General features: G+C 48.1%; 1 pseudogene; it reads right to left on the reverse strand.

Annotated features, from left to right (window-relative positions):
- Window positions 1–11,276: 11,276 nt before the first annotated feature.
- Window positions 11,277–12,197, reverse strand: LOC146181017 (uncharacterized; annotated as a pseudogene).
- Between the last annotated feature and the right edge of the window lie 11,998 nt (window positions 12,198–24,195).

Below are 24,195 nucleotides of genomic sequence, written 5' to 3' on the forward strand. Positions count from 1 at the left end.
CCTGATCTAGGGGGTCGAGATGGGAAGCCCGGAAAGAGAGCGCGCGGGCGGCGGCGTCAGCTGCCTCATTCCCCTCGAGACCCATATGAGCAGGAGCCCATACTATTTTCCGGTAAGCGAGGTCCCCGGTGTAGGTGCAATTTTGAAGTAGTCGGTAGGCTAAGTAGGGCGCCCAGTCTTGCTCGACGTTCCGAGAGGCCCCTCGCGAGTCGGAGATAATTGTTTTAGAATCAGTGTGGGTAGCTGCCAGCGCAATGGCGACCTCATCCGCGTGGGTTATGGCACGGGCGCGAAATGTAAGCCTGTTAACAGTTTTAGACTGGTGGACCACTGCGGCCGTGTACCATCCCCCATGGTGGGGGCCGGAGGCGTCCAGGTAGTAAATGCTGGGTTTCGACCCATAATGGCGGCCCAGGGCTTCCGCCCGCGCCAGGCGCCGGCCATTGTGGTCTTCACGTGTCATGTTTTTAGGAAGAGGGCGTACGTGGAGGGCGCATCTCCACTCGTAAGGGAGGCGTACACGATCTTCCATAAGGGTGGTATGTTGGATGTGTAGCCGGGCAAGGAGGCGGCGACCCGACAGTGTCTTAGAAAGACGTGTGTATTGGTTGGTTAAGTGAGCCTCTCGGATCTCCCGGAACGTATTCACCATGCCCATGTGTTCACGGGGAGATCGAGGGCTCTCTTAAAAATTTTGCGCAGGACGACTTCGAGTGCGTCCTCGTCTTGTTTCCGAAGGTGGAGGTAAGGAATCGAATAAAAGATTCGACTGGTCACGAATGCATTCGCCAGCCGCAAGGCGTCTTTGCACCGCAACCCCCTACGTTTGTTAGAAACCCGGCGGACCATGCGGCCCACCTGGTCCCCCAACTTACGGAGTTTCGCCAAGGTAGTGTCCGACCGTCTATGTTGATGAATAAAGAACCCCAGTACCCGGACTTCTGTGCGTTCAGGAATTGATCCTGTCTCTAAAAAGAGCTCAATTTTGGCCGTACACTTTGGTGAGGGGCGTATGTGTACAAATTCAGATTTTTGAGGGGATAATTGAAGGTCGCAGCGGCGAGCATAACTGACTTTGGGGCCTCAGCAGCTCCTTTTTAAACCGTTGTCGACGATGCCTTGTGCGCAGGGCGGGTTCCGAAACAAAACACACACTTAGAGCGCACAAAGTAGTTCACTCACAGAGGATGGCGCACGTAGACACACCACACTTTAGCACTGCATGGCCGCCATCTTAGGTTTGAAAAACATAACGCACAACAAAAACAACAGTACCGTACGCCCCAACTTCGATTCTTCTGGGGGTCACATTTCCAGGGAAAAACGAATATACGGATATACAAAACAAGCTCTATACTTTGTACATAGTTGGGATTGACTATGAGTGGGGAACGTACGACACAGGCAGCACTTACTCTTCTGCTCGAGCAGGGAGAGAGTGGGAGCTAACACAGGGAAAGCTATACTGTTCCGAGGCAACTTACACATACACGTTCTTGAGCGCCCGACTGACGGTCACGTATACAGGTCCCGTGAACTTATGGGGTTTACAGAACAACAATTCCTCGTGTGTATAAATGCAACATGGGCAAATAATGGATGCCGCCTATTCTGTGACGCGGCCCAACACTTTCGGAATATTATCGCAGTATATTCTAGACTCACAGAAGGTGGCCCACGGACCTATACTATACACAAGTAAGCTTGCGGGAGAATCATATCCGTTATATAAAACTAGCACATAAGTCAACCTACACGTATCATACAGCATCTGAATGTCAATACACTCACTATCATGCGAAAGAATTCTTAACTTGCTAAGATAATCGGCTCCCGCGTTTTCCTTGCCCTTTATCTGCTCAATTTTGGACTGATACTCTTGGACCAGCAAGCTGCAGCGCAGGACTCTGCTGTTTAGTTGCTTGGCCCTTTGCATGTAGCTCAGCGGTTCGTAGTCCGTTCGAACAAAGAAGGGCACCCCGTACAAGTAGGCGGAAAACTTCTGAATCCCCCAAACCATTGCCAAGCACTCTCTCTCGATTGTGCTGTGCGCTGCTTCCCTGGGGAGCAACTTTCTATTAGCGTAAGCCACTGGGTGAAGCATACATCCATGCTCCTGCATTAGCACCGCGCCGAGGCTGGTTTCAGAGGCGTCTGTGCGCAGCACGAACTGCTTGGAGTCGTAGTATGGGAGGGGTCGCAACTCGCCGCTTGAGTTCTTCAAAGGCTTTCTGGTGGACCGGGATTCACTTTACGACGTTGCTCTCACCCTTCCTCGCGAGCAGGGTGAGGGGTTCGCTTATTCGAGCAAAGTCCGGAATGAAGTCGTGGTAATATTCACTCAACCAAGGAATGCTCGTACCTGACGCTTTATTCGAGGGGTTGGTGCCGCTTGAATCTTCTCCAGGGTTTTTCCAAGTTGCGCGAGTTCACCACCACCGATGCAATGCCCGAGGAACTTGATGTTCTCCATCCCGAACTCGCACTTGCTGGGTCGCACTGTCAGACCGGCTGCTTGGATCCTTGCAAACAGCTATCGTAGCGAAGAGAGAGGCTCTTCCCATGTAGTACTGACGACCAGGACATCGTCATAATAGTGTTGCACTCCCGTAATCCCTTCCACAAATCGCTGCATCAGCTTGGAAAATACTGCGGGGGCTGTCTTCATGCCAAACGGCATAAACCAAATTGGAAGAGTCCCGCAGTTGTTGAAAACGCAGTCTTGGGCTTGGACTCTTCGGTCAACGGAATTTGCCAATATCCTTTGACGAAGTCCACCTTCGCGAAGTATTTCTTCTCTACGGCTCAGGAACTCCGGAACTTTTTTTTTGAGTGGGGGGGGGGGGGCAAACTTTGTCAGGTCATAATTGTTATTTTTCAGGTAATTGTGATTTTATTTTATATCTGTTTTATTGTTATTTTATCATTTTGCATCATTTTTAAAATAAATTTAGCCACAAATATACACTTTGTAAATTTAGTTTTGCGCAATTTTGAAGCATGTTTTATCCCTAAAACAAAAATGATGTCATGAAATATTCGCAAATACAGCCTTCTAGAACACTATCGAACTTCATACTTTCAAAGTACTCGTTACTATACTAATTGAAAATTACCAACATGATTCAAGTTCAAGCAATCAAAAAGCTGGTTTAAGAGAATACATAACTTTAGAGAGCCAACAAAAGGTTGTTTAAGGGTCCCAACAACAACTTGCCTTCAGAATCTTTGCGAGAAGAAATTGGGTTGTTGGCTAAAGGGTGCCCTATTCTTGCAATCTGTCCATTTTCCCGCCAGCGAACGAAACTTTGGCAAAGAAATAAAAAAGGGCCTTCATTTGGTATGAAATATATATATATATATATATATATATATATATATATATATATATATATATATATATATATATATATATATATATATATATATATATATATATATAAAACCTTAGTTAAAAGTAGTATATGCGCGAACAATATACAATTGAGTTAAGGAAGTTCGCGCACGGCCTGTTTCAATCCCCTGGTTCTTGGTCATCAACTGTGGTCAGTCAATCAATACTTGTTTTCAATACACACTCATAGACGATAGTAAGCGCCGCAAATGTGTGCCCATTTCATGAGTACTGTGGCTCATGGAATTCAATGGAACTGTTGAAGCTTCAATCAGAAAGGTCCTACCCTTCGTACCTTTGTGCCGCAGCGCCGTCCTCTTTTCATACTCCTTCAAGAAACGCGCGGTCCTTGCAAAATTGTTGGTTACTGCACTTACCAGACACCTACTATCCAACATAAAAACGGCCGTTCAGAGGGACAGGCGGCCGTCTTAATCCGAAATGATTCTCCTTCCAATCAGCTCTCGCTTCAATCACTTTGCTCTTCCACTCGGGAGATTTTTGCAGTAAAAATCTTCCCCCCTGGCCAAAAACCTTTCGTCGTGGCATCGGCCTATTTCCGGCCAGGTAAGGTCATGGCAGAACCCTGTACCTGGCTGCCTGACCTTGAAAACGCAGCACACCATCATCCTATTCTTATCGGTGGAGATGTCAACGCGCACACAGCCTGGAGCTCATCTCAGCCTAATCAACGTGGTAAACACCTATATGGTGTCCTTGATCAAACTCTTCTTACCCTGCGCAACGAACCTAACACGTTGGCCCGCATCGGTCTCCATTCCTCTCAAGCGGACACTACACTAGACCTTACATTCTCATCACCGCGTCTTCTTCGGCGCTGGGAAGTCCTTTCTAATTCTTGGGGTAGTGATCACTTGCCCATCTTGATCACTCTCGATCGTAAATGTCTCCGCGTTCGGACAACACGTTCGGGTTTTAACTGGGACAAGTTTCGTGCTAATACTACGACCCCCTTCTAGAATATTGATCCTTCCCGTCTGTACTGCGACATGCCCGCACTCAAGCTCTCGAATATATCTCCTGTGGCGATTCCACAGTTGGCATGGATTCTCACCTGGCTAACATTTGGCGTCGCGCAGGCCCCCTCACGCAACGTTTTCGGACCCACAGAAAACGTCACAAAGATCTCGTACTTCTTCGACGACAATTCAAGCTTATCCGGTCATGCCAGCTTCACCTGCAAAGTGAGGCTTGGCACTCTACATGCGACCGTCTTGGACAAGTAGCGGGCCTATCACAACTTTGGCGTATCTTTCGTGGCCTAAATGGCAACGCACGCGGAGCCCCACCTCTCGTCGAGCTCCTTCTCAATCGCAAGAGGAAGTTATACGCACATTTTTCCCACTTGCCTGCCTAACGCCTCCACCAGCAGTTTCCCTTTTCCCAGTCAGAAACCCTGATCCAGACCTGGATCGCCTATTCTCTAAGTGAGAACTGCAAGCAGCTTTTAAGACGCTGACCTCGCGCCAAACCCGGGCATGACCGAGTCAGTTGGCAGGAGCTTCGCAATCTCGACTCGGCAGCCCAGGATACCCTTCTCAATATCATTAATTTTACTGGGAGGCCGGAACGGTACCGGATGATCCCAAGCTTTCTCTCATTCCGCCTATTCCTAAACCTGCCAAAAAACCTCGACTTCCTAGTTTGTGTTCAATCTCCCTGGCTTCACATCTGGGTAAACTCTTCGAGCGCCTGCTGCATACCCGAATTAGTCACTACATTGAAAACGTCAGTCCTGGATTTCATCCAGCTCAAGCCGGCTCCCGCACTAACCTCGGAACTCATGACTGCCTTTGGCTTTTGCGAAGAGTTCTGAATACAGCTCATCGTAAAGCGCTACCTGACTATCTCCTGGCTGTCAATATACACAAAGCCTTAGACAATGTTCGCCATGAGGTTATCCGGGAGGAACTCACCAAACGCTTTCCTAGTACTCATGCTCAAATCTGGATCTGCCATTCAGCTACAAGGTAAAGCTCCGGGACGGGTGCCCAAAACCTAGTGCTTGGATAGGGTTGTACATCAGGGCTCCATTCTCGGACCCATAATGTTCAACTTGGCCATGAGACGCGTAGCCGAGAATCTGAAACTCGGCCCAAGCGCAAGATTCGCTAAATATGCCGATGATATTACCGTCTGGACTGAGGCAGCGGATTACGTAGACAAATATTCTATGCAGACTGAACTTCAGGCCGCCCTTCTTTGTCTTGAAGATACACTAACCAAAATTGGCCTCGAACTCGCACCACATAAAACAGAATTGATTAGTATCGACGGAAAACATAAAACCAACCCCAGCATGCAGATTCATCTTCACAATGGAGGCAACACCATTGTGGTGGTTTCGAAGGTGGAAGCAGGATTAAGGAAATGCTATCCTCCAGTACAGTCCTCCAGATATTCGATCCGTCACTTCCAGTAATTGTGTCCACCGACGCTTCTCATTGTGGACTGGGAGCAGCCCTGCAAAAGAAAAGTGGCGACGAGCTCCACACAGTCGCTTTCGCACCTCGTACACTGTTGACTGCAAAGAGGAAATATCCGACCGGTGAACGGGAAACACTATCATGTATTTGGGCGTGTGAGCGATGGCACACATACCTTTGGAGTCGTTATTTCACTATTCGAACAGACCACCAAGCACTGGTGTCCTTACTGTCGTCCCAAGGACATGGAAGACGCCCACTCCGAATTGCACGCTGAGTGCCCGACTGCTTTGCTACAATTTCACTGTTGAATACCACAAGGGTTCCACAAACACTGTAGCAGATGCACTTTCTCGGCGGCAAGCACGTACCTCAGAGGCAGAGATTGCTAAGGAGGAAGAAATAATCTCGTTGATTGAGCCAGCCTGTGTTACAAAGAGAAGGTCAGGCACGCCGCCCTCCACGACGGTTGCCTGGAAACCGTCAAGACATTCGTACTGAATTCCTGGCCGCCAAAGAAGTCCATGCCAGAAGAGGCGAAGCCATTCTAGCCTATTTGGGAAGAACTGTCCGTTGTTGAAAAAACTTACTACTGCGGGTAAAGCGCCTCTTTGTTGCCACCTCCCTCACGGCTCATATCATCAGCACCGCGCACGAGACACATCCGGGTATCACGCGCACGAAGGCGTGACTGCGCGAGCGGGTCTGCTAGTCACGAATGGATGAGCAAGTGGAAATGGCAATAAAAAAACTGCCATATCTGCCTGGATGCAGATAAGTCCGCCCAATCATCACCCGCTCCGTTGCAAACTGTTGAATGGCGTGAGCAACCGTGGCTGAAGCTTGGCCTAGACATTGTTGGTCCTTTGGCGCATGCAGCTTACAACAGCCGATTTGTCATAACACTTGTTGACTACCATTCTAAATGGCCAGAAGTAAACTTTTGATGCGAAGTGTCCACAAGCCCCGTATAAGACTTTTAATAAGTGTTTTTGCCCGTGAAGGCTATCCAGGAGAGATAGTTTGTGATAATGAACCTCAGTTCACATTGCACGAATTCATCACCTTCCTGCAAAGCAGAGGCATCCGTCTATCGCCTTCGTCGGTGTACTATACTATCCCCACGCGAATTGGCAAATAGAGCGATTCAATCCCACACTGAAAAACTTCCTTCAAGTTGCACTCCTCGAATGACGACCACTCCGGAAAGCAGTCACAGAGTACCTTGCCATTTATCGATGTACTCCGCACACACAGGCGTCGCCCCAGCAGTTCTGCTACATGATGCAATGCCCCGAACCAGGCTGGATGTTCTGGGCTTCTCAGCACCAGGATGTGCGGAAGACCCAGCCAAGGACTTGGCGCGACTCCATCAGAGTCCGGCGTCAACGGCAGAGCAGCAAATGCTACACGGACAAAAGGAAAGCTGCCAAGAAGACTAAGATAGCCGTAGGCGATTTTGTCCTTGTCAGGAAACCACCACGCTGGTTCAAGGGAGGCTGCGCTTTTTCTCCACCGACAAAGGTGATCGAGAGGAGGGGACCAGCTTCTTTTCGTCTTGGAGATGGGCGTACACGGAATGCCTCCAAGCTTTCCAGGGTTCCGCAGCCCCGGTATACTGGCATGCTGCCTCCTGACACGCCGCAGCCCCGGTCTCCTGGTGTGCTGCCTCCTGCCACACCACAACCCAGGTCTCTTGGCGTGCTGCCTCCGGCAACACCGCAATCCCGGTCTCCGGGCATACTGCAGTCTGCTGAGCTGCAGCCGCCTTCCCCCAGGAACAGGCTCGGTCTCCTGGCATACTGCAGCAGCAGCCTACGAACCTGTCACCAGCGCCGACAGTGCGGCGTTCAAAGCCAGAGCCCCGGCCACCGCCCTGGCTCCAAGATTACCAGACCCATTAGTTGGGACAGACATGTACACATGTGTAAATATGTAAATACGTGTAAATAAGTACAGTGTGCATGTCTTGGGGTTTTTCTACTAATACCTACTAACAACTAATCACTAAAAATAAGGGGGGACTATGTTTTATTCAGTTTCGTTTTCGGTTTGAATTCTTTATTTCTCAGGGGGCGTTTCTGTTTTCTTTATATATTTGTGTGTATGTGTGAATAAACGGGCGTGTTCGTTCGGGTGGCTGGACTCTGCTTCCACCTTCGAAAGTGTCAAAAAGGCATTTGTTGTTTAGTTTCAGGCCTCCGTTTTTTTGATCTTTTGCGACACGGTCTTGTGCTCTTCTGCGTTTTTGCCAAAAATGATCACATCATCGATGTAGAACAACACTCCAGGGCAACGGTCGCGGATTGTCGCCATCATCTTCTGAAATGCCACTAGCGCAGAAGCCAACCCGAAGCAAATTCTTTTAAAGCGGAAAAGAGCGTCTTGAGTGATGAATGCTGTCAGGGTGCAAAAGAACCTGATGGTAAGCAAAAGCGAAGTCAAGTTTTGTGAAGTGTGCAACGCCTACCGAAGTGTGAGGCAGTTCCTCGGTATGCGGCAATTGGAGACTGCCTGGAACAATAGCTTTGTTCGGCTCACGAAATGCTACACTTATCCTGATGCTACCATCTTTCTTGTCAACAACAACAATAGGAGACACCCATTCAGAAGCAACGATGCTTCGATGATGTCAAGGCTCAGTAACCTCTGAAGTTCCTTTGATACTGGCGACTGGGGAGAATATTCAGACGGTGAAGCTTGGAAGCTACAGGCTTCACGCCTTGCCATGACTTGATGCGATGGATGAACCCCTTAGCAAATCCTATTTCCGGACTGAAAAGCGAACTGAACTCATGTGCTAAGGCTGGCGGCAAATCTTTGTTGCGGGACTGCTCGCTTGACGGTGTGGAAATGGAACGAGATAGCGGGTCATTGACAGTCGGCAGCTGATCAACAGACATGTGCAAGCATTCAAAAGCAGAACCCTCAATGCGAAGATCCATGGCTGGAATGCCGGAAAGACAGATCAGAGAAGTTCCTCGGTGAACAACATAAGCGGTCTTTAAACTGAACGTCTGCCTGGAAACAACCTGGCACGGAAATCGGCCGTTGAGAGTGGTCGAACAGAGTGACATGCGGAGCAGGCAACAGCGGAATGCTCTGTAAATATCGACTGTATTCTTGTTTCGATAGGATTGAAACAGACAACTCCTAATCGACAAGAAATGCCAAAGTGTCATTCGCGACTTGCACTTGAATATGAATTCCGCTACGTGCGGAACGCTGCAAAGTCAAAACCTGCACAGCACTGCTACATGACGAAACATGAAGCTCAACTTCAGGGACTCGGTCTTGCATTTGAGTTTATTTGTGGTTGCATACATTTTGAAAGTGGCCTTTGAGACCACAAAATCAACAAGTCTTCCCATGCGCTGGGCACTGCGGCGCTGACATAAAGAGATTGGTAAAGAGCGGACACTCCCATAGGGCCTAGCAGCCCATTTGACTGTAGCGCACCAAGCGGCCTGTGGCAAGTACTTCCGGTTTTGCTAAAAGGCGCGAGATTTGAATGCTAGCATGCGCAGCGCCCTTCCCTACCCTTTTGGCGTAATATATTGCTTTTACATAGTCTGCTATGTTTCTGCTTATTTTCAGCATGCATAACAACATGAAAATTAGATTCCCAGTTCTCTAAACTGGCCAACGCAGCTACGCCACAGCCTTTGCAAAACAGTATTGCAGAAAAGACGAAAAGTACTTTCTGAAATGAAACTTTATTTTGCTGCATATAAAACACATAAGAGATGCAACAAATGTAGAAGGATGTATTGACAAAACTTGGTATACATTAGGCGATGTACTCAGTACAGAAAAATAAAAATACACAAGGCGAGAAACAGCACTTAGGTAGAGACAAAAAATAGCCTAACGTTGATTTCCGAATTACGGCAAATGATATGTAACAAAACAGGCATTATACATACACTACAGAGTCCCAGTCGCGGCTACCTTAGCAAGGGTAACTTGTATTGTTTAGGACAGAGAGGAATACTGCCGCTTGGGGGAAAGCCACACCGTTCACTCGTCGCTTCTGCCGTGCTTCGGCTGCTGTCCGTGGGTTCATGCAGCGCTGTTGGAAAAGGAATGAAAATGATGCAGAAGGTTGCAATGAAATGTAAGGCCACTGCACCGCGCACACGTCTGTGCATGTGGGTGCGTACTGAAAATTTGGTGAGCAGCAGCAGGTATGGTCCCGAACAGGAAAGCTGTCCTTCGTAAAATTGGTACAAATGCTACTCTTGTAACGTACAGGTCAGGAAATGCAGGCTAACTGAACTATCTGAAAATGCATTTCACAGTGAGTGAAATATTCGCCACAAAACTAACAATATTCCTGAAAAACACTGAACAGCTGAAGCAATGAAGCTTGCAGCATTGTCCCGTTAAATGCAACGCTACACCACGCAAAACGAGCCGTTCGCAAAACCGCGGCCTGGCCTCACCGCAGTCGGCGAGCACGCCATGTTGGCTTGCCCTTCATACGCAACATTGCGAAGAGCAGACCACCGTGCTGAGCTAAACTGCCCGAAATGCCTCGCAGTTTGAGAAGAATGAAACATTTCTCACCTTGCAGTTGCCCTGTTAAACGCGACACCACGCAAAACTAGCCGTTCGCAAAACCGCCACACGCCATGTCACGTCACTGCGGTCAGCATGCCTTGTCATGCCTGTTAGCTTGCCCTTCACGCGCGACTTTGTGAAGCGCCGTTGCCACCGTACTGACCTAAACTGCCTGAAATACTGCGCAGTTTGACAAGAAAGTCAAGAATGCAACATTTCTCACCTTACCGTTTCCCTGTTAAACGCGACAATTAGGAAAACTAGCCGTTCAGCAAACCACGTCAGTCTGGCGGCCCCGACAGGCTAATACGCCTTGTTGGTGCAACGGCGTGCTTTGGTGCCGTCACATGACACTTTGTCCAGCACCGCCGAGATAAACTGTTTGAAATGCAGCTCAGTTTCGCAAGAACACAACATATTCAACCTCGCCGCGGTTGGAAACTGCCGGAGCATCACGAACTGCTCCTTAACTTCTCTATGCCTGAACTGCCGGCGCGCCTGTTCATGAGCTGCGAAACTTAATTGGCACCGGCCGGCATGGTCATAATAAACTGCTTCAAATGCACTTAGTTCAGGAAAAAACATTGCTCACCTTCGTTTCAAAGCGCAGTCGTTCCGCGTAGCAGCCCACGAGAGATGAAAATATGCGGTCTGTGCCGCCAAGGGCGGCGAGGCACGAGCAGGCATCCGCTCGCTCCATTCGGCAACTACGTCTGTTCCGGCGGGCTACCGCTGCAGCGAGTGCCGTCGCGCGCGCATCCGCGCATGCCAATGCTGGTGCCGCCATCCATCAATCGGCGGCAGCGCAATAAGTCGCTCGTCATTTCCTGGGGCCAGTTTTCACCGGGTGTCCGCTCTTTACAAATCTCTTTCTCTATGGCGCTGATGCGAAATGGTCCTGCGAGCCGCATCGGAAACAATGTGGTGAACCATAGCAGCTACTCAGTTCTCGGTCCCGCTCAGGCGAGCGGTTACGCTGGGGAGCACGTGAGCCGCCCGCGCCCCTCGTTAACCTCTGCTGAAAGAGAGCTATTGGCAGAAAGCTGAAGCTGAAGAATGAAGCAGAAAGCTCCTTTAGTTCTTCCGCTGCTTGCTCAAACTGAAGTGCAAATCAAACTGAGTCCTCGAAAGACAGTGTGGAACCCTCGAGCAGTAACCGCTCACGTATGCGGTTGGATGCTACGCCAGCAACGAATTGATCCCGCAGATCATCATCTTGCGAAGCAAACGAACAATGTGCGGCTAGCTCCCGTGGAGCGACAACAAAGTCATGAACAGACTCGCCTGTGTTTTGGCTGCGGAGGTGAAAACTATGGCGCTCTACGATAACATTGCACGACGTCGAAAACTGCTGCCGTAATGCGGCGAGTGCAGAGTTGTATTCGTCAGGATCGGCCGACTTGTCATGGGCGAGGGCTGCGGCGCTTGGCGCTGACGGTGCTGCTGCGGCGATGCTGCGGCGCTGCCCCTGCATGTAACGTCTGATAAACACAATGGCCCTCCGCCCCAAAACAATGCAAAAGAATAGCTTTGCGCTGCTCTGGCTTGAATGCGGCGGCTCCGGATGCCACGAAGTGCACGCTTAACCATGGCAATGACGGACGGCCGGGCGTCGGAAGGAAGAACGGGGGCGGAGCAAGCCCGGTGAAGTTCACGGCGGCGGTTCCGGACGGTGCGGCGGGGTTGGGGTAGGTAGGGGTAGGTTCACAGCATCCTCGTCGCCATTGTGGTGTTTTCGAAGGTGGAAGCAGAGTCCAGCCGTCCCGAACGAACACACCCGTTTGTTCACACATACACACATATATATAATAAAAAAACGCCCCCTGGGGAATAAATAATTCAAACCGAAAACGAAACTTAATATAACAACTATCACCTACTCAAATGGGCAAATCCGCATTCTTGACCTGCCCATCTCAAGCTGCAAGAGTCCCCAGAAATGGGTTCATCAGCTACAACGCTTTTGGCCAGCACTGCTACACACTATTCGTCGCCTGTAACACCGGCACGGCGGTGCGCGGCAACATGCGTGCCATGCGATGGCTCGAGTAGCGGCGGTCGGAAAAATACTCTGTGACACACCTGTCTTTCAACTGTCGGAGATTGACTTCGCTAAGGTCGAACGCCTTCATTGCTCAACACTACGCACTATTACCGGTCTGCCTAAGCACACTCCTATAGCCGAACTTGAGCGTTTGGCCGCTCTTCCACCGCTCACTACCAACATTTCCGAGTCACAGACGCGTTCGAATTCGTCTATAGAGCACTGTCCAAAGGCGTCGCCTGCTGGCCTAGGATGAACAGCGTAACGACCAAACACCAGCCCTATATGCATCTCTTCTCCCTTGGGAGATGCCAGTAGTCACACGCCTCCATCGCCGATCTATAAACCGCGATTTTGTCATTCCCCGGGAGCTTCTCGTTGCCCATAACCGACAATAGCGAATCTCTGATACGACTAACATATACACCAACGTATCGTTTACAAGCGAATTTGCATCTATGGACTGGGTATGCGATGACAACCCTTCCTTTTCAGGCGCTTGTGCCTGCCACCTACCTCAAGTTACCCCTCTTCATGCTGAACTCGTCGCGATGTGGGGAGCCTTGTCAGGAGTGCCTTGCACAGGAACTGGTTCAATACGTGTTCGTACTGATTCCTATGAAGCTTACAAGGAAATCGCTACTCCGGGTTCACAAGCTGCAGCTGCTATGGCCATACAGCGCCTCCTTAAACGCCACCAACTCGCGACCAGAACTGTCGTTATTCAATGGACCCCAGGTCACTCGGACGAATCAGGGGGCAATGCGGCGGCACACGCCGCGGCAATGATTACGTGCCCCCACTGTACGACTCTACCGCGCGGCGGCCTATCTCATCTACTGTGCGATTGCCCTGCTTTTTCTGCTCGACGCTCTGAGATCAAACCCTACCACCTGAACTACCGTTCCCTTCTAGAAACTGATGCTCACACAGGTATTTGCCAAGTATGGGTCGCTTAGTGGCCTGGTTACAGCAATATGATTTGAGTGGCGATCGAACTAATGGACATGAGCCTTACCATTCAATAAAGGACATTCAATCAATCAATCTTCAGAAATATGAGAAATTTTTTTTGCGTGCGCTCTTTTTCAAAATGTAGTATTTAAACAAGAAAAATCTTAAATTTGGTAATTCGTACCCAACAATATTTGCCTAAAGGTCTTGTGCTGACTTATATGCGGTGTTGAAATCTGCCAGAAACACAAACCTGATGCCATTTCACAATCTTCATGTGATGCTTTTCAACACATTAAACCAGCGTTATTGATGGGGCTCAACAAGGAGACATGGAAGTAAATGAGATTACGAGCAACTGGCTCCGAACGCGCTTGTTCGACGTTGTTGTCGGTTTCAGTTTGGGACATTTATCGTCACCATCCGTAAATTCTCATAAAATTTTTTCTACACACAAAATTTTCATTCTTTAAATGCGCATGCTTTCCGGAGCAAATAAAAGCAGGCAGAAATAGTAGATTTGGCTTTGAAAACACAAAATCATATCTTGTGTCTTCAGGAAACAAATTTTATTACTTTTTTGGGTGTATTGGTCTACAGCGCGCGTTTTATTTGGAGTGCTTCTTTTCGTTCGCCACTTCGCCCTCTAGTGGCATTGGAATCGTGGTGCTAAACACATCCCTTGGACGAGTGCTAGTGTTCGCTTGTTCACTTCCGGCTGTGAGATTGCATATCCTGTGCATGTATGCGCCAATGGATGCATACGTTACGAATACCCTCTTTAAAGGGTGGGGATGTTTATTTTCTGGATGGCCGTCACGTTAAAATAGTGGATGAATTTATTTTTGTGTGATAGACACACACGTAGATGTTCGAGGCTTTAAATCGTCTTCTGGAGACCGACTTGCAACGCACTGAACTGCAACGTATGGTTGCGCATATTGAGCTTCTTGGTCCTCAACAACTCGCGCATGGGACACGTTTCTGGTGGACATGGCGTCTTGGTCCAGCATGCTCGACCACGCGTATGTGCCGCTGTCCTTTTCTACATGTGTGACGGTTTTAATAAGTTGGCTCTGCCTCAGACGTCTATTCACACTTTTCACAACTGGCCAGTCATGCTCACTCTTTCCATTCTTAGAGCTGGCTCATTTCGTCTGTGGCGTTTTGATGTGGGCGTAATACATGATTCGCGTTCGCTTGAGAGCTTGCCGCGAGCTTTGAGCGCCTCGCTAAGTTAAAGTGCTGAAAGTGAGTGGGATGCGCTTAAATCAATTTGCCGCATGCGAGTTAAGTAAACCTTCGCGTACTACGGCGTCGCGGTTGCAGGAAAATACGGCTGCGAAGCTCCGCATTGCGCACCGGGCGGTTTGGCACTTCCCTGTGATGCATGCCTGATGTGACGAGTTACATAGCCGCTATCAGTGCCTTATTGGAACATCGTCCCTTCCTGCGGCTGCCTGGCATGGGAGATGTGGTCCATCTGCATATCCCGAGGTGCTTCGATTTGCGTGGAGAACTTATATTCATAGCTCAGCGTTGAGCGGTGCGCTCCACTCTGCTTCCCATCAGACTTGATGTTGTCGTTGATGTTGATGTTGATGTTGAGAATTGATGTTGTCGCTGCAGAGACGCATCCAGTGCTAGCTGGTTTGCCGCCGGAGAGCCCTGAGATGCATGATGTGCTTTGTGCACTTCTCACTTTAGAACAGATCAAGACAGTCTTAGAGTAAGTAAAACGCGGGTGAGCGCTTGGGCATGCTGTGCTGCCTGTAGAATTTTATTTAGATTTCTGTGACGTTCTCAGTCCGGTACCGACGAACGTTCTTCGCCAGACATTTGAACGTTTAGATTTTCCCGCCAGTTTTCGGAGAGCGCGAATAATTTTGATCGCGAAGCGTGACCCTGGATCATCTCGTTCAAAAGACTGGAAGCCGACCACGCTTATAAAGGTGTACAACAAGGCTCTTGCAGCAATTGGGGTTCGACGCTGAGAGATGGCCGCCCTCATTGGTTGCCATCAGGTAAGCTTTGTTCACGACAGGGAAATATATAGTTGTCGTATATCACTCGTGACTTTATTTATTACACACAGCGGCGCTTAGCTGGGGTTATCCATGTTTCTTTAGATCAAGCAAAAGGTTGTCATCGGCTAGAACATGGCTACATATTCGGAGTTCTCGATGATTTTCAGTTTCTGCCATATTTCGTGTTTAATTAAAGGCATGTATTATGTCAATCAAAGGACACTTTCGATGAATGGGTGGGAAAGGGACTCCCTGTGACTCACGGTGTCCAAAACGGTTGTTCCCTCTCGCCTCTTTTGTTTGCTCTCACATTGGTGCTCTATTTTATGGCGATTATTACAGACCACAGCGTCCGTGGCAACCCTCTCCCAGGTTGTCAGATGCTGCGAGTAACTACTTACGCTGATGACATTACGCTGTATCTGTGAGATGATTCGAGTCTGCAGTGCTGCTTTCATCTTTTTGAAAGATACGGCAATGTGCCTGGGCCTGCTCTCAAGTTTGGTAAAAGTATACATATTTTAATTGCCAGGCCAGAACCACGCCTCACTGGTGTCCTATATATTACGAATAACTACACAATCCACACCCTTGCGCGGGATAGCATCTTCGGTATACATTTCCGTTTTAAACGATGTGCGCTGCAAGGTGGCTTCGCCTAGCTCCTTAGAACTATCCATTCTGGAAAAACGCTACTTTGTCGACACTCTTTACTACGACAGATTATACTACCTCGCATATACAACATGTCCTCCTCTCAAGACTTTACATTCGCTTCAGTCTCTTTTGACCGAATGCTTATTGGGCAGGGGGCACGCAACTGGTATGCCATATGGCACTCGGCAGGCTGCGTTCCAATGGTGGGTTCGACTTACCTTCTTCGTCTGTCTGCTGCCGCGGCTGCTGGATTCGCAATAGCTTCTTCGTCTCCTGCAGAGATGAGTGCCCAGCGAGGTTGCTCGCTTACTATTTTTAGGCACAAGTGTTAAGCAGCGTCCCCTGATATACTGCTCAAACATAATCCACAGGCTTTCCGGATAACGGATTTTATTCGTGTAAGGTGGCATTTAGGTGCCACGCCCACCATGTCTCCCGCATCTAAACATCTCTGTGAACAGAGTAGTAGAGTCAATGGGAACTTTACTTCGTCCGCTAGGGCCTGCAGATCGCAGGCAAGGGCGGGTTCGGTTTCTTGGTTATCACTCAAAGCATCGTTTTGCCACGGCATCTTGGTGACTTTATTTGGCTTTAGGAATGGGGGTTCGCCTACACGTGGGCGTCTCCATCGATGGGGCATTGTGCGGAAAGCGCAGTGCCCTAACTGTCCACTTCAAGATTTTAGTGCACACATGGCCCAGCAATAAGTCGTCGCTAGAATCTTTTGGAAGGTAGTCCTTGCCGGTTTCAGAAGTCTTCCATCAGTAAATATAAGATAAATGGTAGATGTCTTCACGGTCCCTTAGCACGAATGCTGATTGTAGCTGGCACTTTCTCGTTATGGGTCATTCGCTGTGAGCTTGTCTCAAGCCGGCCCCAACGTGCGCTTTTTCCTGTCCTCTCGCGTCTACAAAATAAGATAGGAAGCTTTCTGACCGAGGAAATATTATACCTTGGGTATCGAGAGTTCCTTTGCCAATTGGTTTTGCCATTTCGTTTCCGTGTCGGATGGACTTGTGTGGGTGGTGTTCACACCAGCTTAGTACCTGTAATGTGATGTAAACATCTATGTCTATTCATAGCTGTATAAAACACGAAGTTCAGTTCAGTTCAGGCGTTCAGTCGTGTCCGACTCTTCGTGACCCTATGGACCATGTCACGCCACGCTTTCCGGTCTCTCACTATCTTCTTAACATCACATAACTTCATCTGCAGTGCCTCGAGGATGCCATCTAACCATCGCGTTCGCTGCCTACCCCTTCTCCGGCGACCCTCAACCTTTCCCAACATCAAATCTTTCTCCAGCGACTCCTCTCTTCTCATCATATGACCAAAGTAGCTGAGCTTTAACTTTAGAATTTGACCCTCCAATGAGCAGTCAGGGTTTATGGTCGACAATATCGACTGATTTGATCTTCTGGCAGTCCAAGGAACTCTTAAGAGTCTTCGCCAGCACCACAATTCAAACGCGTCAATTCTTCGGCAGTCAGCCTTTTTCACAGTCCAACTCTCGCATCCATACATCACAACTGGAAAGACCATAGCACGGGTTATAGGGTTATACGGATCTTGGTTGGCAGACTAATGTCTCTGCTCTTTACTAGGCGGTCAAGGCTAACCATTGCTCTTTTCCCAGAAGCAGGCGTCTCCTAATTTCATGGCTGCAGTCTCCTTCCGAGGTAATCTTGGCGCCCAAGAACAGAAAATCTGTCACAGCTTCCACTTCTTGTCCATTGATGTTCCAGGCCTTGATAGGGCAAGACGCCATGATCTTCGTCTTTTTAATGTTCAGTTTATGCCCAAACTTCTCACTCTCTTCTTGTACGCGCATCAGAAGTCGCTTGAGTTCCACTTCACTTTCTGCCATTAAAGTGGTATCATCCGCATATCTAAGGTTGTTATACGTTTTCCAGCAATCTTCACTCCAGCTGAAGACTCGTCCAGACCGGCCTTCCTCATGATGCACTCTGCATATAGGTTAAATAGGCAGGGCGACAGTATGCAGCCTTGCCTCACCCCTTTCTCAATCGGAAACCAATCAGGTAAGACCATGCCCAGTTCTGACTGTGGCCTCTTGCCCTTCATAAAGGTTCCTGAGGAGACAAATGAGGTGAATTGGAACTCCCATCTCTTGGAGAGCTTGCCACAATCTGCTGTGATCTACGCAGTCAAACGCTTTCGCATAATCAATAAAGCAGAAGTAAATGGGTTTCTGGAACTCTCTTGCTTTTTCCATGATCCAGCGAAGGTTGGCAATTTGGTCTCTAGTTCCTCTGCCCTTGCGAAACCCCACGTCCGGAAGCTCCCGATCCACATACTGCTGCAGCCTACCTTGCAGGGTTTTTAACATCACCTTGCTAGCATGCGAAATAAGCGCGATCGTGCGGTAGTTGGAACAATCTTTGGCACTGCCTTTCTTTGGAATGGGGATGTAAACTGACCTCCTCCAATCCTGCGGCCACTGCAGGGTTGTCCAAATCTTTTGACATAATGTATGCAGTGTGTTAACAGCGTCGTGGTTGAGGTTTTGAAGCAACTCAGCTGGAATACCATCAATTCCGCTAGCTTTGTTCTTAGCAAGGCTGGCTAAGGCCCATTCAACTTCACTCTTCAGGATGCCCGGCTCGAGATCAGTAATCACAACCGTCCTATGTTGGGTTTGAACATCCGGGTCCTTCTTGTACAGTTCTTCTGTGTATTCCTGCCACCTCTTCTTTATCTCTGAGGCTTCAGTGAGGTCCTTGCCTCGTTTGTCCTTTATCACGCCCAGCTTACCACAGAAGCTTCCTTTGATATCTTTGATTGTCTTATACAGAGCTCTTGTGTTCCTTAATTGGCTGTTGTCCTCAACTGCTTGACACTGTATGTTCAGGAAGGCATTCTTATCTCTCCTTGCTATTTTCTGAAAATCCGCATTGAGAACCTTGTATCTTTCTCTTTCCCCCATACCTTTTGCCATCCTCCTTTCCTCAGCTATTTGCAAAGCCTCTTGAGATAACCAGTTTGCTTTTTTGCATTTCTTTTGCTTTGGAACTACCTTAGTAGCAACTTCTTGTATTATATCACGAACATCAGTCCACATCTCTTCGGGCTCTTTGTCTTCTAGATCTAATTCTTGAAATCGATTCCTCACTTCCACAGCATAATCTAATGGAATCTGATCAAGATCATACCTGAAAGGCGTTCTAGTTTTCTGCGTTTTCCTCAATCGAAGCTTAATTTTGGCAACAAGCAGCTGATGATCGGTGCCACAATCGGCCCCAGGCCTTGTTTTTACTGCTTGTATAGCGCTTCTCCATCTCTGCCGGCAAATAATATAATCGATCTGATTCCTGTACAGACCCTCCGGTGAAATCCATGTGTACAGGCGCCTCTTGTGCTGCTGAAAATGAGTATTCGCTATGGTCAGGTTGTTTTCTTGACAGAACTCTACTAGCCTCTGCCCAGCTTCATTTGGCTCACCAAGACCGAACTTGCCTGTAATTCCGGATATTTCTTCACTCCCGACCTTAGCATTCCAGTCTCCTATGAGAAAAACGACGTCTGATGATGGGGTGCGGTCTAAAAGGCATTGTAGGTCCGCATAAAATCTCTCAACGTCAGCTTCTTCAGCAGCAGTGGTCGGTGCATAGACTTGGATAACTGTTATGTTGAAAGGGTGACCTTGGATCCGAAGTGAAATCATTCGGTCGTTTTTGGGGTTGTACCCTAGCACTGCTTTGCCCATTCTTCTGTTTACTATGAGAGCGACCCCATTCCTTCTCTTGGATTCGTGCCCACAATAAAAGACAAAATGGTCGCCGGAGTTAAATTCTCCTATTCCGGTCCACTTGAGCTCGCTGATACCCAAGATATCAATGTTCAATCTGTCCATTTCTCGCTTGACGATATCCAGTTTACCTTGCGTCATAGATCTTACATTCGACGTTGCTATGTGATATATCTCCTTGCAACATCGGACTTTCCGGTCGCTTCCCGACACATCCACAACTGAGCGTCCTTTTGGCTTTAGCCCAGCAGCTTCATTCGTGCTGGAGCTACTAGGAATCGCCCTTTGTTCATCCCCAGTAACATGTGGGACGCCTTCCAACCTGGGGGGCTCATCTTCCGGCGCCATATCGATAATGGTATTGTGACTGGCCATAGGGTTTTCTTGGCAGGAAATACTGGAGTGGGTTGCCATTACCTTCTCCAGTGAATCACATTTTGTCAGAACTCTCTGCCGTGACCTGTCTATCTTGGGTGGCCCTACACAGCAGAGCTCACGACTTCATCGAGTTTCGCAAGCCCCTCCGTCACGACAAGGCAGTGATCCATGAAGGGGATAAAACACGAAACAGATGTGTAATACACATTGTGCTTGCGATTGCTGTATATCTTTGTAGCTATATTTATTTCACAAATAATTGTACACTGTGTATAATTAGATTTAAATTTTCATTCAAAATTCTATGTATTATTATCACGAGCAGTGAATGTTTTTGCCGAATACAGTTAATTTTGATGCACTTCTTCGACATCAGGTACATTATGGGCGGTGTCTCCTGTTCTTAACCGCGTTCATTTTCAGTTTTGGTTTGGTCATATATAGTGACACATGTCAATGTATAATGACTAACAAAACGTTTTAAACAAATGGTAATGTAAGCACTTGCATTTAATGATAAGCTTGTAGATACGATGTGAAACCTCTGTGCCATTTTATTTTTTTTGTGGAGCAGTTCTTTTTTATTGTTTGCTTTTGCGTGCATTGTCGTGTCTTTATCTTAGTGGGTATCCGTTAAGGATTTGTCCCACGCTGCATTGATTGTGTTCTGTTTGTATGAAATAAAAATTATGTTTTTGCTAGGAACTCGTGCCGCGGGAATGAAGCTTGTTTGATAACAATGCATATTTTTCCGCACTCTGCTTTTTATCAAAAATTTCTGCTGAACTGCTCGCATGCAACTATGGGCGTGGCAAGTGTACTATTAAACGATAGTTTCTAATGCTCTTTGGTTGTTTTGCAGTCGTAAATCTAGGCACCACTTGGCGGACATGTTGAGAGGCTGGCTAAAAATATCATGTAAGGTATGGTTTTGGTCAATTAATATTGGTATGTGTTTCATAGGCAATACTTAGTTATTGCGATATTGATGCATAAATGAAAGAAATTAAAAAAAGAGACAAATTGGTTAAAGGAGACTACAAAAAGCCCTATTGCTCAGAATGAAAACCGAGAGGTTGCTGATGCAAATTAAGAAAATTTTTTGTACCTTATTGATCAAAAATGAAATCAAGTAACTGAAAAAGTGGAAAATTAGATAAAAGGGTAAAACTTTCGATGCTTCATGTTACTAATAAAAACTTTAAGGAGTTAAGTGATGATTTACTGAAAACGAAATCGTAAAAAGCGGGATAAAAAGCACTCACCTTGCGTTGCAAAAATCATTATATCCCCTAACCATTTTCCTAGGTAATTGCTTTATGCTAAGACTACCATTAATTTCTCTCAAAACTATCAGTATGCAGCGGGAATACGATCTGTAAACGCTTTCCCAACCACACCTGGATTTAGAAGTTCACTGGATGAGCGACGCTACAAAATAATCGTAAAGAGATCGCCAAGCGGACATCAGAGGATCTCGCTAAGGACCGCAAGAGTAATAGGCGTGAGCCCACCAATGACGTTCTGTAGCATATTATCACCTGCGAAGTGACGTGGTGGCGGTGCAACCAAACCTCAATGATGAGGTACGACCTGGGGAGCTTTAATCATTTAATGCGGAGCCCGCGGACTCGTGAGGTTGCGGCATGAGAAACGACGGAGACGATTCATGAGTGGAGGGTTCCATGGTCATGGCTAACACTATGGAAGCTAGGCGGGGTCTCGAGCTCCCGGTGATGATGGTTCGAGCAAAGCGGCTGATTGAAGGGCACCGCAGGAGCAGAGAGCGCAGACTCGAAGACCGGAGTCACCAAATTTGTGCAGATTAGTCACATGCACAAATCAATGCCGAGTTGCCAAAATATATTTGGTAGGACCCGCACAGCCAGGAGAGCATGGAAGAGTGCGCCACCGGCATTGAGTTGAGCAGCCACGAATTCTAATCTGCGCGTGCCTGGCAGGCGTGCTGGAATCGTCGGCGTCTTCAGCGGCCGGATCACGATGGTACGCTACAAACCTATATCGCCGTAGACATGAGCCAAGATCAGATTGATGATCTAAAATTCATAACTTAAGCCATTGTGAAGGGTTTGTGTGGAGTCATACAAAAGTCAAGAGCCACTCATGACTGGCGGGTTGCAAAAAGTGCAGAGACATGGGTCATAAATTGGGTGACAGAAATGTCTGTGCAACGGGTAAAATATATTGTCATGACTCAAGTCAGAGGGAGCCGTGAAGGTACACGTAGCCGAGGATCCGAGAATAAGGTCGGCTTGTAGTTCCGATCACAGTGTCTAGCACCAGCGCGCCGCTCGTGCCAACAACCGCTTCGTCGTCGTCGGCACCAAGCATGGCGGTCGCGCGGCGCTAGGCACGTGGCAATATTACCATGAGAGTGTCAAGTGACATGGTCACTTGATAGGAGTTGCATGACAGTCACGTCAAGTGGCTATGAGAGTGTTAAGCGATAAGATTACATGACAGTCAGTTACCATAAGAATGTCACGAGGCTACGAGAAGTTACGCTACAAGAGCGATTATTAACGCCCAATTAGAGACTTGGAGAGCACTGGAACGAATGTTCGCTAAGCAAAGGAAATATTCACTCCCAGGCACAATCTCCAGATTTTCTCTAAATAGCTGAACAAAGGGCTTGCGATGTATACCGCGTGCTGCAGCTGCGCTCATGCTCATAAATTTCTCCGCCCACAACACGGTGGAGGAGTTTATTGAAGCCCACCTCTCTAATCAGAGATTCCTGCTGACTCATACGAAACACGGACGAGCCGTCCTACGCAAGATAGGATGGCAGATTGAGCCAGTACCCCTCAAGGAAGCCCTTCCGGAAGACTGTAAGATGATCATGCAGAGCAAACTCCTTCCCCGGAACATGATGCCGGGCAAGGACGACGAGAGGCGCACCGCGCGGGCCAATGCCATGGCCCGGAAACTAGAAGAGAACGCCAGGGTTTTTTTGCGCGAACGCCTCGCTCCGAAAACACAGTGAGCAAATGCAGCGGTGGTGGTTACGTCAAAAGACAGACGGACGGTGATGGTACGCACCCTTTCAAAGCGTGGCACTCTCGACATGGCGGGCGAACTGATACAAAAAAGAAGCTTGACTGGTGCGCTTTATACACCCAATGCCTGCGACAAGTAAAAACTCAAGCAGACGTACAAAGGTACTTGTTGGGCGAGTTGGGAAACATCTATTGTTAGAGCAGACGGCTACCGCAGGGTGTACAGGGCATATTGACAATATTCTTCCAGCATTATGATGTCTTAAAACTTTCTCAAAGATTACTTTTTTACACTAAGAGAATAAAAAGCGTAACGTATATGCACGAACATGCATTTATTTAGCTAGCCGTGTACATTATCCTCTCCTACCGGGCAGCTTGCAGACGATACAATGGGCGCCGTGCATAGGAAACAAGAGTCAATCGCGCCGCAAAGGCGATTCTTCAATTGGCGGGGGCGCCCAGCTGTTCCTTTTTTCCTTCCACAGGGTTTACTTCAATGCTCTTCCGCCACATTTCTTCTCTGTCTGCAATTTCGTACACTTTATTCACTTAGTTGTGTTAATGTCATTTTGATGTCTACTGAGCTCTTGAACTTCGCATGATGAACTATCTCTAAAGCCATACCGCTCAATCGTGACTATTAAAATTGGTAAACGTTATTTTTTATTCCGTAAGCAACACTACGCTACGACTGAGCGATTTCGCTGAGCTCTGATGAGCCCCAACTGCGTACGCGCGAGAAGCGTGGACGTCACATGGCGCACATCTGAAGGGCAGCGCGGAGCCGCCGCCGACTCCTCCGCTGCGCGAGTCACACCGAGGTGCCGTCGCCGCTGCGCCAGCTGTGCATTTTTCACTAGTATTGACGTCATTGCTGTTCCATTTGGATTCAATTGCAAAACATTATTTCGTCGCTCATGCAGATCTAAGGCAGACGTA

Source organism: Amblyomma maculatum, chromosome 8 (genome assembly GCF_055883805.1).
Source record: "Amblyomma maculatum isolate TAMU_Amacu chromosome 8, ASM5588380v1, whole genome shotgun sequence".
NCBI lineage: Eukaryota > Metazoa > Arthropoda > Arachnida > Ixodida > Ixodidae > Amblyomma > Amblyomma maculatum.